At 44.6% G+C, this 16,383-nt stretch overlaps 1 long non-coding RNA gene across 1 annotated transcript; it reads left to right on the top strand.

The window, feature by feature from the left end:
• The first annotated feature begins 4,918 nt into the window (after positions 1 to 4,918).
• Positions 4,919 to 8,015, top strand: LOC310678179. Its single transcript, XR_014511670.1, has 2 exons — positions 4,919 to 5,052; positions 6,545 to 8,015. It is a non-coding gene; the product is annotated as an uncharacterized lncRNA (long non-coding RNA).
• Positions 8,016 to 16,383: the final 8,368 nt, after the last annotated feature.

The raw sequence follows: 16,383 nt of genomic DNA, 5'->3' as shown, positions 1-16,383 counted from the left end.
TACATTGTTGAGCTGAACTTTGCAACCAGGACTCCCAAGTTCATAGCAATATAGTTAAGAAGAGCCTTTTTAGAAAAAAATAACTATCTTAGTCTTTTCTAGGAGGAATTGTTATGGCTCTCTTAACAGTTATGATCTACCCACATATTCAGCAGCAGATCTTCCCGACCTGTATATGTGGTGATGGAGAAAACTTCATATAGCTGCTAAAGGCGGCTAGAAAAAAGGAAGCAACAATAAGGTGAACCAGTAGTATTTTCTGGACTGTAATGGATAAAAAAATCAACTTGTGTTGATTTTGTTTCAAACTATGATGACTAGAGGCAAAGGGGTGGGGGAGATTTGTTGAGGGAGGGCCAGGGCCATCTTATCCATTAGGGTTAGTGGCGCCCTGCGCCACGGCGCCCACCCATCAGGGGAAGCCAGCAGCGGTAGTCTGGGACCAACCAGGAAGGGCTGCGAGGGCATGTTGGGCAGCGGCAGCAGCTCTTCCTATGGCCAGCCGTGCTCTCTCGCTTCCTGCCTGGGAGAGGAGGCAGCAGCAAGCGGCGCACAAAGCTACATTGCACCCTTCTCCCTCCTGCCCACCCTGCGGCAGTAGTGGGACTGCTGAGGAAGCCTGCGCGGCAAGCGAGCCTCAAGCTGCCCAGCTCAGGGGGAGGAGAGGACAGGGAGGGGGAGGGGTGCTGAGAACGTCTCCCCCCGCCCCTTCCTTCAAGGAAAAAGGTGGAGGGGGGATTCATTTGGGGCGGTGGAAGGGAAAAGCTGAAGGGGGGGCGCACTACCATTAGGACTCAGTTCGGAGGTAAGGATGGACTCGTGAGCATGCTCTCCATGCAGTTAGTGGTTAAAAACAAACAAACACCAACAAAAAGTCCTTCAAAGACAGGGGCGGGTTTTAAGGTCCTATTAGATTCAGCAGGGCTTACTCTCAGGTAAGTGCAGTTAGGGCTGCAGCCTTTGTGACCCAAATTTTGTGTCCTTTTTAGGTTCAGGATGTCACCCACCCACCCCCACCCCCACCCCCCACAATATTTGAAAACGTCAGCTTTGTACTTAAACACAGATTGGCTGGGAACTTCATTCTCTGTGTCGTTATCAATTTATTTAAAGAACAACAAACTGGTGATTGCTTTAGCTTTTTGATATGTGGTGATTTGAATCATGAGGATGAATTAGAAGAACTGCTAAGTCTTGAATGAGTCTTGCTTTGGAATTGCAGACTTCATTAGATTTTCTTCTGCCTCTTCATTTTATTTTGTTCTAAGGGCTTGTTAGAGATAATGAGATAATGTGTAAGTGTGGTGTCAGCTCCCTGGGAAACCTCTGGGGAACCTTCCTTTCCAAAAAAAGGTCAACAACTTTGCCCCCCCCCAAAAAAAAGGTCAACAACTTTGGGAAACGGGGGGGGGGGCAGAGGTATATTTGCACCACAGCATCGGATATGCTTAAGACAGCCCCGGGAAGGGCTATAGCTCAGTGGTAGAGCATTTGTCTCAGGTTCAATGCTTTGCGTCTCCAGGTAAGGTTGAAAGAGACTCCTATCTGAAATCCTGGAGAGCTGCTTGAGTCAGTAGACAAAATTGAGCTAGCTGGATCTATGCTTTTTACTTGGTATAATGCAGCTTCCTGTGTTCCTCAACATCTAAAAGTTGTGTAGAACAGCGGTCAGCAAACCTTTTCATCAGGGGGGCGGTCCACTGTCCCTCAGACCTTGTGGGGGGCCGGACTATATCTTGGGGGGGGGGGATGATGCAAGAGCACCACAAGCCCCGGTGGCTGCTTACCTGTGTCTTGTGAGCAGAAGGGGCTGGCGGCAGGGGGGATGATGAGTGGCGTGTGAAAGCGCTCCGGAGAGGGGCTGCTTAAAATGGCAGCCGCTCAAGTGCCGCTGCTGCTGGCACCAACAAAGCCCAGCCCCCTTCCTCCTCTAGACAGGGCGGGGAGAAGCCGGGAGGAGGGAGGGAGGAGGCGCCGCCGTGTGAGGGAGAGAGAGAGGGAAAGAACGCACGCGCTGGCAATCCACGTGGCGATTCCCAGATCCAGAAGGTAACTGGGCCTGATCCGGCCCGCAGAACTTAGTTTGCTGACCCATGGTGTAGAAGATGGCACTTTGACAGGTGTAGCTTATCATATAGGAATGAATCACACACACCCTCTATTTTTCTCCTAAAGATGGAGAAACCATGTTCTCCTTAACTATTGATCCTGTTTCCTGGATAGATCTTAGCAAGTGACATTAGCATATATCAGAAACATTCTAAATTGGCGTTTTATTGGTCAGTCACCTGTGTTTCATCTCCCACTATTGTGTGCAAGAAGTCTCAAAACTTTGTCACACACCTCACAAATATACTAGATCATTGTTCCCACAACAATACAGTCTCTAATTTGAGTGCTCTCTCCTGTTGTATTGCACCTGTGGCTGGGAAGCCTTGCTATCAACAGCACGCAGGAGGGAGAGGATGCATATATGAGGAAGCTGGCAGGAGTGGTGAGGGGAGGAGAGATAAGGGAAAAGTACTGTTGGTGGTTAGGATCTTTGAGGAAGGCAATAGGATTAAGAGGACGAGGCAAAACAGTGGTGCTAAAGGTTAAGATCTTAAGGGGCAGAAAGATGGGTGAACCCAGACAGTAGGAGAAAGAAGATGTTCCTTCTCCCCCTACCCAGTGGGTAGGGGATATTATGTGCACACATATCAACCAAAACCTTGGCTGCAGGCCTCTGGTCTTTGTTTATGTTGGGTTGTATTTATTTTATTTGGCCTGGTAGATGAGGCTTCTTGCATGCTACTAATGCTGTGACTTGTTTGTTCAGTCATTACTCTGATGAACTGCAGTTTGTAAGCTTGTTTCTGGAAACCATTCAGCTGTGTAACTTCATCCTTAACTCCTTGACTTGCCAAATGGTGCTGTGTTTTTCTTTCTATACTATCAGGTTTGGGGGAATATGTGTGTGACGCCAACACCCACAAATTTAAGAATTGCCCCAAATAACTTTAAAAACAAACAAACACCTGTTTAAAAAAGTCCACCACTGATAACTGCAAAGGAAAATGAAGACTGCCCTTCAGTTGATAGTAACTTCTGTCTCTACCTTTTTAATTTTCCAAAATTGCTACATATGAGACGCTGGCAACAGAAGGTTTGTGGGGGGATTTGGGGGGTGAGAACTACCAGGGGAGTCTTGGTCAATCAAGAAAGATGGTTAAATCTGCTCAGACTTAATGATGAACATACAGTCATGCAAGAGGGGGGAAAACTTTTTTAAAATGTGGTGTGTGAGCTGTGCATCAAGCCCAGACACAGAAAAGTGAAGAAGCAGTATGTGGCCATCTGTGTAATGAGATGCCTGTTTCTGGGTATCTACCGCATTTTTCGCTCTATAGGACGCACCAGACCATAAGACGCACCTAGTTTTTGGAGGAGGAAAACAAGAAAAAAAAAATATTCTGAATCTCAGAAGCCAGAACAGCAAGAGGTATCACTGTTCTGGCTTCTGGGATAGCTGCGCAGCCTGCATTCGCTCCATAAGACGCACACACATTTCCCCTTACTTTTTAGGAGGGAAAAAGTGAGTCTTATAGAGCAAAAAATATGGTATTCAAGAGACAAAAAGCAGAGTTGAGAAGCTTATGCCCTCTCCTCTTTGGGGAGGTCCAGCTTGTGCTCCAGCTGTGGCAGTGCTAAAATCATGGGAGAACACAACTCTCCTTGGCTTGGGCCAATCCCTTGCTGAATGATGAGGTAATAGACTGCAGGCAGGGGAATCATATTTTTAAAATATACTTCTCAACTTTAAAAAAATAAAATACACACCTTAATGCATTAAGAAAATACCGTAGAAGAGAGCCAGGGGTATCCTCAGACACTCAGGAAGCACAGACACTGGTTTATTGTTAACAGCATATATTGATAGGTATAACCAGGCACTGACCAGAGCCCCCTCAGTCTCTGGTGTATTGGTGTTTGAAGCTGTGTGTATATGCCAGGCATAGGCAAACTCTGGCCCTCCAGATGTTTGGGACTACAATTTCCACCATCCCTGAACACTGGACCCGTTATCTAGGGATGATGGGAATTGTAGTCCCAAACATCTGGAGGGCCGGAGTTTGCCGATGCCTGGTATATGCCATATATATCCTGTAGTTTCTTGAGAAATACTGCAGTTTGATGTGTTTTCCATCAAGCCAGCTGCCATCCAATTTGAAATTGTAAGCTATATTCACTGCACAGTTAAGCTGAGGTTTGGGATAGCTATTGTGGATGATAGTTTAATGGGGAGCAGTTCTGCAGCGTTGCAGGCATGGGGAAAACAAATACCGTAGGTAATGTGCATCTGGTGAAAACATCCCCACCCTCTCTGGTGGGTTCAGCAGTACTGTATGTCAATGTCACTTGAAATGCAGCAGGGAGAAGTGACCTGACTGCATTTTAAGCCACAAATGTATGCACAGCCATAGATAGGGGAGGAGGCTGACCCTATGCTTCTTACTTGAATTTATGCGTCATACCTGTGCCTGTTGCTGTCTGCCTAGAAACCATTCTTCCTTGGAACATGGCCTGAGTTGGTCTGTGCTAGGAGCCGTGGTTACTACAATAGAGCCTGCCTCTTCTTCGGAAGAGTTGTGCCTGAATCCCTGCAGCAAGGGACCAAGCTTCTGCTAAAAACAAAGCAAGCGGGGAGCAAAGTAAGTGGAGCCCTTGAGACTCTCCCAGCTGGGTTTTTCCCCCCTCATTCAAGTGTCTGCACCTGGTTGCTATCCATTTCTGTGTTCTTTTCTCCCAACAACAAAGCTTGAAATCTGAGCTTGAGGGGAGAGAACCGTTGAGGACTAAAGAGGCAGCTAATTATGTTTCCTTGCCTACCTCCCGGGCTGTGCCAGAGACACTAAATGTTCAGCAATTGCTGGTGTGCCACCCCAGGAGTTGCTAGCACTGTAACTGGCTTCAGCCTCATGGAATCCCTTCTTCCTACTCCTTCCTAGGAAACTTAAAGGGCACAGACCTCGAATACTTTGTAAATTTTGTAGACCAAAGTGGAATTATCAGGTAGGAGGGAGACGGCATGTGTGATAGGAGAGAGAGAGAAGAAATGGGAGCATGTTGTTGAGGGTTAGATTTGTAGGATCTTGGAGCAGGTGAAAAGTTGAGTAAACAATCGGGCAAAAGTATTGGCTTCAGGTCTTAGGTCTGTTCAAATATGTTTGGTTTTCATATTGGAAGTGACTGGATTTTGATATCTAATTAGTTGAAAAGGTGTCTTTTCTCCTTGATTTGAAATAACATTGTGGACAATGAGAGGGGCAGAAACGTTATAGCTGTCCTCATTTGGCTGTCGTAATCCAGAGGCAGATCTATGGCGGCAGCAGCAGCTCCTCAACTTCTGATGGTCATCCTTGTTAGTACCAGGAGATGGAGTTGGTTCTCATTTGCTACATCCAAATGGAGAAGCTATAAGGGTTCTCTTTGCAGGGTGATATATTATTGCAGTGACCTTGACATTATGGAAGTTCTCCCGAAAGAGACAAGGAATGGACAAATTCTTCAAATTTTTAAGTGGGCTATATTTTGGGCTGCTGCTGCTTCATCAAGACTGTTATTTTAGAAAACTGTTTGATAATAGAAAGTATTTATATTTTCTTGGAATGTATTTTGCTGATGATTTTGATTGACCTATGTTCTTAAATATTTTGCTATAAAAATTGTTTTCGAATTATAGTGTGTTTATGAGTGCTAAACTGGCCTTGGGTGGACTGTGTCCCTAAAGCAAGCATCCTCAACCTGCAGCCCTCCAGATGTTTTGGCCTACAACTCCCATGATCCCAACCGGACCAGTGGTCAGGGATGATGGGAATTGAAGTCCAAAACTTCAATTTTGGAGGGCCGAAGGTTGGGGGGGGATGCCTGCCCTAAAGGCAGCCTATAAATAAATCTAGAAATAAAACAGTTTTTAGTGGTAGTAGAACACTTTGGCAGACACCCAGATAATTACTTGTCTTGTCCTGGCTCAATTTATTAAGGCCTGGAAATACTTTTCAAATCACGTTCTCTGATGTGCATAAAATGAAGTATGTATTTGAATTGCCTTGCAGCAATCTCTGTATCCTGGCAAAGCAGGAGAGTGTAAATAGACAGCTTTATAAAACTCGGGGGGGGGGGAGGGGTGAAGCTTGCTAGTTTCTGCTTATCCGGCAAGACCATTATGGGTCGGCAAGGCTTGTCCCAACGGGTTCCAAAGCCACTTAAGTATTATAGTATATTGTTTAAGGCACATGCTATTGTGAAAGCTCTGTTTCTAAGAAGTGTGTGTTTGTCTTGTGTGGCCAGGCATGTGATAAATCCTGGTATGCATCACACTCTTAAAAGAACAGCAAGCCTCTCTCAGTTTGCCTTAGCTTCTGCAGGCCCATGAGGACAGATAACGAAAGTGTGTAGCTAAATATGTAGCTTTACCACAAGCGGTGGTAAACTTTTGTAATGAATCAGCTTGTGCACATTTGCCTTTGCCACAGTTCAGCACCTCTTATATTTGTCTCAACAGCTTGGCAGAAACCAGATGTGAGAAAGTGATGCTTGCTTGAGAAGAAATTGTATGCGCCTTCTCCCAGTATGGCTCTGTACTATCCAACTATGATGCAGACCTTGCCTTTTAACTATCTGCCTCTTGGGCCAAGTCGACCATCAGACACTGCACACGCCCCCATGATCCCTCCAGTCCAGATGCACAACTTCTACAACAGGCCTCTTGCTGTGATTATGGACAATAACAGTGGTTACAACATAAATCCAGCAAACCAAGTGGAGTACCATCACATCCATGGTGCAAATCCTTACTTCTATCCTTACCCTTTCTGGTACTACCCCCAAGTGAGCCCTCTTCCTCTGTACAACCCCTATGCTAGCTATCCTCCTTATGCAGCCTACCAAAGACCGGGCTGGGATGTGTGGCCTGAGGGATTCACTTTGAGAGGAGAGCTCCATTGGGGTAAGCTTGAGAGGATTGTGGGACCTAGGAGGGACTTGCCGGAATTCGTGAAAGACGATCTCAGAAGGGTCTATGGCACCTATCCAAGGACGGATGTTACCATAACATACCACAGTGGGGAATTTATTGTGAAAGGGGACCCTAGAGTTGGAGAACAAGAATACAGGGTAGAGAAGAGAATCATTCGAAACGAACCCACCCCAACTGCTAGTGAAGCTGAGGACAGCAGTGAAGACCGCAATAGGAAGAAGAAAAAGAAATCAAAGAGATAATGAAAGTGGTTCAAATAATACTGACTGAACATGTATCCCTCTGTTTAGACCTAAGATCTGGCGGCAATGATACCGAAAACTGAAAGAGATTTTTCTGTGACATTTTTATAGGTTCCAATAACTTTCTTAGTAGCTGTTGTATACTCACTAATGTGCACACATACTTTTCTCTTGTGCTAATAGGAAGATGTTGCTCATTTTGTCAACCCCTGCTCTTTTTTTGAGTGACTCCAAATGAATGCCAGTAGTGCAGCCTTTCAATTGGATCAACCAAAAATCTACTTATAAAAACTGACTATGGATTTCTGGCACATTATCTTCCTAGTTGTACATTACCATTTTGCACCATAAATTCTTCCTTCCCCCCTCATTGTTGGAGGGATCTCTTTTCTTTCTTTCCTTCCTCCACCCCTGGCCAAACATTGGCTACTTTAAGTAAATGTCCATAGAGTTCACTATGGAATTATTCAGAAACTGAACCCGAGGTCACAGTACAAGGTGATGGTATACTGAAAATCTGGTCACACTGTGACAATGGACACACAACATACATAAATAGGATCAGAGTACCTTTATTTTTAACATCAGCACAGACAAACCTATTGTGAATTCCACCTTCTGTAATATGTTCTAAGCCATTTGTGATTCTCTCCTAGTGAGATGAACAATTGCAAAGAGTTCTGCTTGGCCATCAGGTTGCACTTTGTATATATGCAAGACATAGAGCATTTTAAATAAAAGAAAACAAGCATGTTTTACTGTGTGAACATTTCTTTGTGATACCTTATTGTAAGTAGGGTAGAAATGACTGCTTGACATAAATAGTATTGTTTATTTGTGGGGTATCTGCATGTTTTAAAGAAGGAAATAATTCCTGTCTTATCACCAAACTGTGATGTGCAGATGTTGTAGTACAGCATAGCATAAGATTATCTCTTCTGCTAGTTTCAAGAAGTACACAGAGTTCAGGAATGAACAGGAGGACGGGTATAGTTGTAAAATACAAATAATAATACTATGACTTTGATCCTTGCACTAATCTTTTGAATTCCTCCCTAATGTGGCTATACATACTTATCTTAGAGCAGATGGGAAAGCTCTGTAAGAAGGATGGGTGCCTGATAACTGTTCATGAAAAGAGTAATGCCTAAAGACTGAATTTTACTAAATATACCCTGTTTGATTAAGCATATGGATCCATACATGGGACAATATTGGGGTGGCCAAGCTTTTCCTTCAGGCCATGTATAAGATTGAAGCCTTTTAAAGTGACAATTGTAAGGATCAAAGTTAAATTCAGTGGGACATGGGAATAAACATGTATAGGTTTGGGTTGCACATCTAAAGTATTGCCTTTTAACCTAACAATGCTAACTTTCTCAGCCATTGGTTTCAGACTAACTTGTATGCAGATAGTCACACTCATCTACTATTTTTACACAGAGATGCCACCCATGTTTTGGCAAATAATAATAATAATAATAAAAATTTTTAATTTATACCCCGCCCTTCCCGGTTCAAAAACCGGGCTCAGGGCGGCTAGCAACAAATTTAAAACACTTTAAAATACTTAATTATAAAAGCAGCATAAAATAAAGTATAAAAACATGAATAACAATATAATTCAAAAATCAATTAGATAATCCCTGGGACTAGCTGGCTGAATTGGTCCTACTTGGGCCAGTGAGGAGGCCAGGGGAGAATTAGCTGTGGGGTCTCAGAGCGGGTGATTTCATAAAAGGGGAGGGGGAGGGAAGAGAAGAGAAGGGAAATAAAAGATCAGGCTGAATTCCAATTAAAGGCCAGGCAGAATAGCTCTGTCTTACAGGCCCGACGGAAGGAGGTTAAATCCTGAAGGGCCCTAGTCTCATGGGACAAAGCATTCCACCAGGTCGGAGCCATCACTGAAAAGGCCCTGGCCCTGGTGGAGGATAGTCTGACTTCCTTAGGGCCCGGGACCTCTAAACTATGGTTATTCATAGACCTTAAGGTCCTCTGCAGGGCATACCAGGAGAGGCGGTCCTGTAGATACGAGGGCCCTAAGCGAGTACAGGCAACACACATTTTGTGTGTGTTCAAAGAATGCACGACTGTGACACGTGGGGTGTTTTGGACCCAGAAGAGGGCTTATACTGCATCATACTGTCACTTTTAAAAGGTAAAGGTACCCCTGCCCATACGGGCCAGTCGTGTCCGACTCTAGGGTTGTGCGCCCATCTCACTTAAGAGGCCGGGGGCCAGCGCTGTCTGGAGACAATTCCGGGTTACGTGGCCAGCGTGACGAAGCTGCTCTGGCGAGCCAGCACCAGCGCAGCACACGGAAATGCCGTTTACCTTCCCACTATAAAGCGGTCCCTATTTATCTACTTGCACTTAGGTGTGCTTTCGAACTGCTAGGTGGGCAGGAGGCCACTGTCACTTTTAGGCTGATGATACTTCTCTGTAGAAAGAGGAGGTGAGTGGATTATAAGATAATGTCAAAGTGCAGGTGTGGCAACATCACCTTAGCTCCACCCAGGTTAACTTGGGGTGTGCATGCATGCAGCTGCTTGAATAGCAGAGCCACTGAAAAAGGATAATCCAAGTAGATGGCAAACGTTCAGCTATATTGGCTTATGGTTATGTGTCTTGACGGATCCCCTTGATGACACACAAGATAACACACAAGAGTGAACTCGGCAGCTCCTGGAGTTTAGTTGCTGTCTAGCTGTAGAACTGAATCCACGGGGCGTTTCAATTGTTCCCAAAGCCTATGGAATTCAGTTCTCAGAGCTAGGCAGCCATGTGGGACTCCTGCTGGCTGAAGCGGCCATCTGTAGGAGAAAGCCAGATGCAATTATATTACTAGAGATGTCAAAACTCTTAATATGACAACATAGGTGAAAAACTAGTTTATCGGTAGCATTAAAAAGAGAGACCACCCAGTATCGACTGCTAGCCATGGTGGATTCTATGCTCTGTCTCCACAGTCAGAGGCAGTGATGCTTCTGAATACCAGTTTCTGGAAACCACAGGAGGGGACAGTGCTCTTCGGCTCAGGTTCTGCTTGTGTATTTCCCATAGACATCCGGCTGGCCACTGAGAACAGGATGCTGGACTTAAATGGGCCATTGGCCCAACCCAGCAGGCTCTTTTTATGTTTTTAGTACTTTTAAAAATAGGAAGTGTACAGGTTCCCCATCCCCTGCTACTGCAGAGGGTGAGAACCTTAAATCTTAGAATTTTTCTTTGTCCTCCCATATATTTTAATCATGTCAAATTCCTGGTCTGCTTTTGCCCTCCTTTTTACCCATCCCACTAACATCTTCATCAGTCTGGGTTTAAACCACTCAGCTTAATGGCAAGTCTGCCTGACTTCTGCCTCCTCTTAGGCCCTGGGTTTTTTTCTCCACTAGGACAGAAATGAAACCTGCTGATTAAAAATAAATTGTGAAATCCAGGATTTTTGTACAGCTGTGATTGGGCAGTCATGTTGTATCTCTTCCACTCCCACTAAAACGATGGCAACAAAAAAGTTGCTGTATTTTGTGTTCAATAGTAGGTTTGTTATCTCTCCAGATGAGTTACTCTTAAAAAACAAAAAACTCAACAACCCTGTGTACTCATTGGTGTACTCACTGACCTTCTGGAAGATCACATGGCTAGTTCTTGTTTGTTACTATTTCAGTTTATGAGTATACATACTTCTGAATACTTGGTGGTCTCTCAACCAAGTAGAAGCCCCTACCTTCTTATTTTTGGGTGGCTACATGTTGGTATACAAATACTGTTCTTGTACCTTGCTTTTGGTACAATGGTGATCATCTTATTGTCATATAAAACAGGGACTCCTCAGAATGTCTTAAGCCAGCAGAACCTCTAGTGCTGTAAATATTCCAGCATTAAGCATCCCCAAGGAGCTTAAAAAATACAGAGCAGGGAAGGGCCTGGTCTATAAGTTTTGAAAATGTAGTTGCTGGCTGAAAAAGTTTTCCCCAGCAGCAGAAATATTTACAGATTGGTGGGGGCCAGAAGGATAGGTTGCTTGATGAGATGGCTTCAGAAATCCCAGAATAACAGAAACCTGGTGATTTAGCCATTTTACTGTATGTATGCCTGAAGAACCTCTCTTCAGATGATGCTTCTTAGGCTTGCTAGGGCAATGCAGTAAGAAGATTCTCATCTAACATCAAGGATATTTTGGATCAAGTGAGATGCATGCAACTCTTCTTCACCATCATAAACTCTATGATAATCTGTGTGTACTGGCCTGGCCCAAGCGAGGCCATTTTGCAGCTGAAGGTAAAGGGCAAGATGCCCCGCTCCCCATTCTATGCACAGAAGCAAAATGTGGGTTGAATCTTACTTCAAAACTGGTTGATGGCAGAGTTTCCTTCACCACACCTGGAAGCAGCAGGCTAGGTAGCCTCCACAGCTTTGCCCACTGACAGAAGGGATTGGTCTGGGGACTGAGGAGGAACAGGGAGGAGGGGGGTCTACTGCCCCTCAGCATCTGTCTTCTGAGGCAGTCTCCTCATTCTGTCTAATGGTATGGTCAGCCCAATGTGTGTAGCAAGAACAAACCTTTGCCAGGATAACAAAAATGAGGGGCAAGTAAAAAAAGTTAAAAACAAGACAAGTGGTTTGGCCTTTGCAAGTTTAGAAGGGTTTATGTGTACAGGGCAATGGCTTGTGGATACAGCCCAAGAGCTCTCCTTCAGACATAGGCCCGGCCAAAGCCAACACCAGTCCGTCTTTCATTCTTGTGTTGTATGAGGGCGATTGGGATCCTCCCCTTCCAAACTAACACCACCAAACCTTTCATGTGGTGGTGCCACAGCTCTGGAATGTTCTCCCACTTGAAATTTAGGAACACAGGCAGCTGCATTAGATTGAGTCAGAGCATTGGTCTCTTCAGTTCAGTACTGTCTGCATTGGCTGGAAGTGGCTCTCCGCTACTTCAGACAGGGACTCTCTCCCAGCCCTACTTGGAGATACAGTGGTACCTCAGGTTAAGTACTTAATTCGTTCCGGAGGTCCGTACTTAACCTGAAACTGTTCTTAACCTGAAGCACCACTTTAGCTAATGGGGCCTCCTGCTCCTCCTCCGCACCGCCGGAGCCCGATTTCTGTTCTCATCCTGAAGCAAAGTTCTTAACCTGAAGCACTATTTCTGGGTTAGCAGAGTCTTTAACCTGAAGCGTATGTAACCTGAAGCGTATGTAACCTGAGGTACCACTGTACCAGGGATTGAACCTGGGACCTTCTGCATGCAAAGCAGGTGCTCTGCCACTGAGCTATGGCCCTTCCCTAATTTGTCAGGTGTCAGGCTCTGTCTTGAGGTGTCTTCCACCATAACTTGAAGGCACTTATCGACAATCTTTTTAATGTGTAGTAACTAATTCCATTTCTGTCAATTCTAATGTGATGCGTTTTTTACCCTTGTAGAGGCTAGATTAGCCTCCTAGTTTTTCCCCTCAAGCCAATTGTTGTGAGTGCAACAATGGGAAGTAGAAGCTGTGCTTTATTTTAGTTTTACACAATCATTTCAGTGTGCTTCTGGATGGGGGAGTATAGTGTCTCAGAACTGCTGGCACTCAGTGGGCCGACACCTATTTTCTTCCCTTGTACTGGGATCTCAGCTGACTTCAGCAGGGCTAGTACTCATTGCATTCAAGCCAGTTCACTATGGCAAAATATGTTCTGAGTAGGCAGAGACTGTGCGGTTCAGATAAGTGATATGGAATGTAGGAAGTGGAAGATGTCTCTTCTGTTGCACAAGTTCCATGTCTCATACCCATACCCTGCCACAATACCCATTACCCAGTTCTACAACGAATCCTTTCTTTTGCAGCTCCCACGCATGAATCCCATTTGCTGGATTAGCACAAAAGTGTTTCTGCCTTTTTGATTGGAGCACAGGGATATAGAAGAGACACCATTTTTTCAAAAGGAATATTGCCAAAAATAATAATCGCCTAATCCAAACATGTTCTTTCTAGTGACTGCCCATAAATATTAGAATAAGGCATATTCATGCTTTATTTCTGGCTTAGGTTTTTTCTGAAGCAAACCATGGCTCAGTTTGTCAGACCAGTGTATGCCTTGTTTGAGTGGCCCAGGCATCAGAATTTGAATGGGGACCCGTATGGCCTGGGCAGACACATATTCATGATTAAATCAAAGTTTAAGACAAACTGTGGCTTATCGTGACATGTGAATGAAGTCACGGTTACAGACAATAGTGCAGCAGCTGCATTTGCATGAATGCCTAACCCTATAAAAAAAAGCCTATAGTATACCGTATTTTTCGCTCTATAAGACGCACCAGACCACAAGACGCACCTAGTTTTTGGAGGAGCAAAACAAGAAAAAAATATTCTGAATCTCAGAAGCCAGAACAGCAAGAGGGATCGCTGCACAGTGAAAGCAGCAATCCCTCTTGCTGTTCTGGCTTCTGGGATAGCTGTGCAGCCTGCATTCGCTCCATAAGACGCACACACATTTCCCCTTACTTTCTAGGAGGGAAAAAGTGAGTCTTATAGAGCAAAAAATACGGTAAGTCTAAAGTATAAGTACTGAGGCAGTTATTTACACAGCCCCTTCAAAAGTTCTCTACTTATTAAATCTTTCAATAATATGATAAATTGTTATTTATTATTCCCACCTGACAGAGGCAACTGAGGCTGAAATTGTGACTTGCCAACACCTCTGTAAATTTTAACTCTAATCCAAGTTCAGCTACTTGTCCTCAGTGAGTTTTACTCTTCTCTCTCTCTCTCTCTCTCTCTCTCTCACACACACACACACACAGAGAGAGAGAGAGAGAGAGAGAGAGAGAGAGAGAGAGAATTGAATCCCGGTTACCCTTAACTGAAGTTTATGCAAACTACTTAAACTGCATTTTGTCAGAGATACCACCATCCAACTATTCCTGCTGTTAAGATTTTTTGGCTTTCCCATCTATTTAACCTGAACTTTATGTTCTTGCATCTTAAACACATCTCACCTCTTGCCCTTCCTTTCCTAACGACCAAAAATAGAACCTCTCCTCAAACACACCCTTAACTGTTGACAAAAACAAACAAGAAAAATGTACAAAACACTAGTAGTTTGAAATGATAGATCCTTCTTCAAGCACAAGATCATTTACTATGTATGCTGCTTTGCTTTGGAATACTAGCCTACAGTGATAACTTGCTGAGATTTAATTTTTAAAACTTCAGGTTCTAGAACATACAAAATGTAGTTTAAACAAGAAAAAGTTCTCACCATACAGAGCTGTTTCTTTGCCTTGAGAGGCACACCTCTCGTTTTCAGCACATAATTTCAAATAGTGATATGAAAACAGCACTTACCTGTTAACTCTTCTCTGCTGTAGCTCCAGCTGTTTCTTCCTAGGCTGCAGGAGAAAGGCAGCCAGAGGCACTTAAATATGACAAGCCACTTACTCACTTCTCTTCCTGGACTGCTGAGGCAACTTCCACTGCCCCCTCCTTTTCAACCTTTTGGTTTCCAGGCTTTTCTGAGAAATGAGGAAAGCGTGGGAGGGCAAGTCAAGCATCCCGCAGAAGCAAGCCTGCCAGGATCCAGTTCTCAAGAAACTCCCTGGACCTGTCATTGCAGCTGTCTATTCCCAGAAAAGGAAAGAACGCGTGAAAATAGAAAGGTGAGCAGGAGGACAGGGAGCCATTTCTGCTGGAGGCTGCATTTTCTCCTGCCTTGTTTGAACAGAAAAGGAGGGTCCTGCCATCTCTTCTCCCCCCACCCCACTTCAGAATTTAGCAGCTGAAGCATAATTGAATGGATATCAATATTCTTGTTATTTCCAGGTGCATGCTATAGTGACCTCTCATTACAAACCCTTCTGGTTTTCTGGTCAGTGGCGTAGCGTGGGTTGTCAGCACCCGGCGCAAGGCAAGTAATTTGCGCCCCCTAACCCGTGGATTTGCGCCCCCTAACCCTAACCCCCAGAAGTTGCGCCCGGTGCGGCCGGCCCCCCCTGCACCCCCCACGCTACACCACTGCTTCTGGTCCTTAGTTATCTATTGATACCCAACTCGGGGGGAAACCAGAATGGATCAACCCAGGTGTAGTGGTTGCTTCTTCTTGTCATAAATACCGTTGGGCAAATTTACACATGCTATTCAATCCAGGTAGATTAAAAAAAATGTCTGCCTGGACTGACAACCAAACCAGGCCTGCTGTCAGCACCCCTGGACAACTATTGGACCCTCAGAGTCTTGACAGGGCTCGCCAGTGCTGATTCCTATCCTGACACACACCTCCCAAGTCTGGGAGTAGCCATCTTAGTTTCCCACAATGCCACAGACCCGCTAATACTATGCCAGCAGTGGTATTGTGGGAAATGTAAATGATCACCTGTGCTGCTGCCAGGTAATCCCATAACCATGTCAAGCCTGGAGCCATTTTTGAACAATGCCCATTAAGTAGTTTAGGGTCATTTCATATTTACATATTTACGTATTTGTAAAATATTGGCACATGTGCACATGAAGGTTATTTGTTGTTATGCCTAGGGATTTTTTTCAGCCAGAACTCACAGGAACTCAGTTCCAGCACCTGTTAGGTGGGTTCCACTGCCATTATAAGAGAACAAGCAACTTCTTTTTCTAGAAAAATTGCACTAGTTATAGCACCTTCAGCTTCCCAATAACTCACTGAATGACTTGTTTAAAGCTACTCAGTCTCATGCTCAACACTGCCATCTGCAAGAACAGCCTTCCAGATGTGCCCTCCAGATGTTTGGGACTACAGTTCCCATCAGTCCCAGCCAGCATGTTTTTGTCAAAACATCCAGGTTATGGAAGGCTGTGCTGGACACTAGCAGAGGAGAGAGTTAGAGCCGCCAGTAGTCTGCACATTTCATTACTGTCAAACGTTACACATTAGAAGCAAGAGCCAATTTAGGACTGCTGAAGTGTAGGTTTGTCATTCTGTAATCCTTCCTACCTAGGGCTGAGAAAGTCAGTTACTTTGAAAGAATGACCTTTTTGGCTAGCCATCATTAGGAAGCACAATAGGCTATTGTTTATCAAATAAGGAAAGCCAGAAATTTCCTGGATTCTGGTTTACAGGAAGCACAGAAACAGCATGAATGGAGGCAAGGAAATTAAAACTGGA

The sequence above is a fragment of the Podarcis tiliguerta genome, assembly GCF_965153285.1.
Source record: "Podarcis tiliguerta genome assembly, chromosome: 5".
NCBI classification, from domain to species: domain Eukaryota; kingdom Metazoa; phylum Chordata; class Lepidosauria; order Squamata; family Lacertidae; genus Podarcis; species Podarcis tiliguerta.
This window is presented reverse-complemented; position numbering and strand designations above follow the sequence as displayed.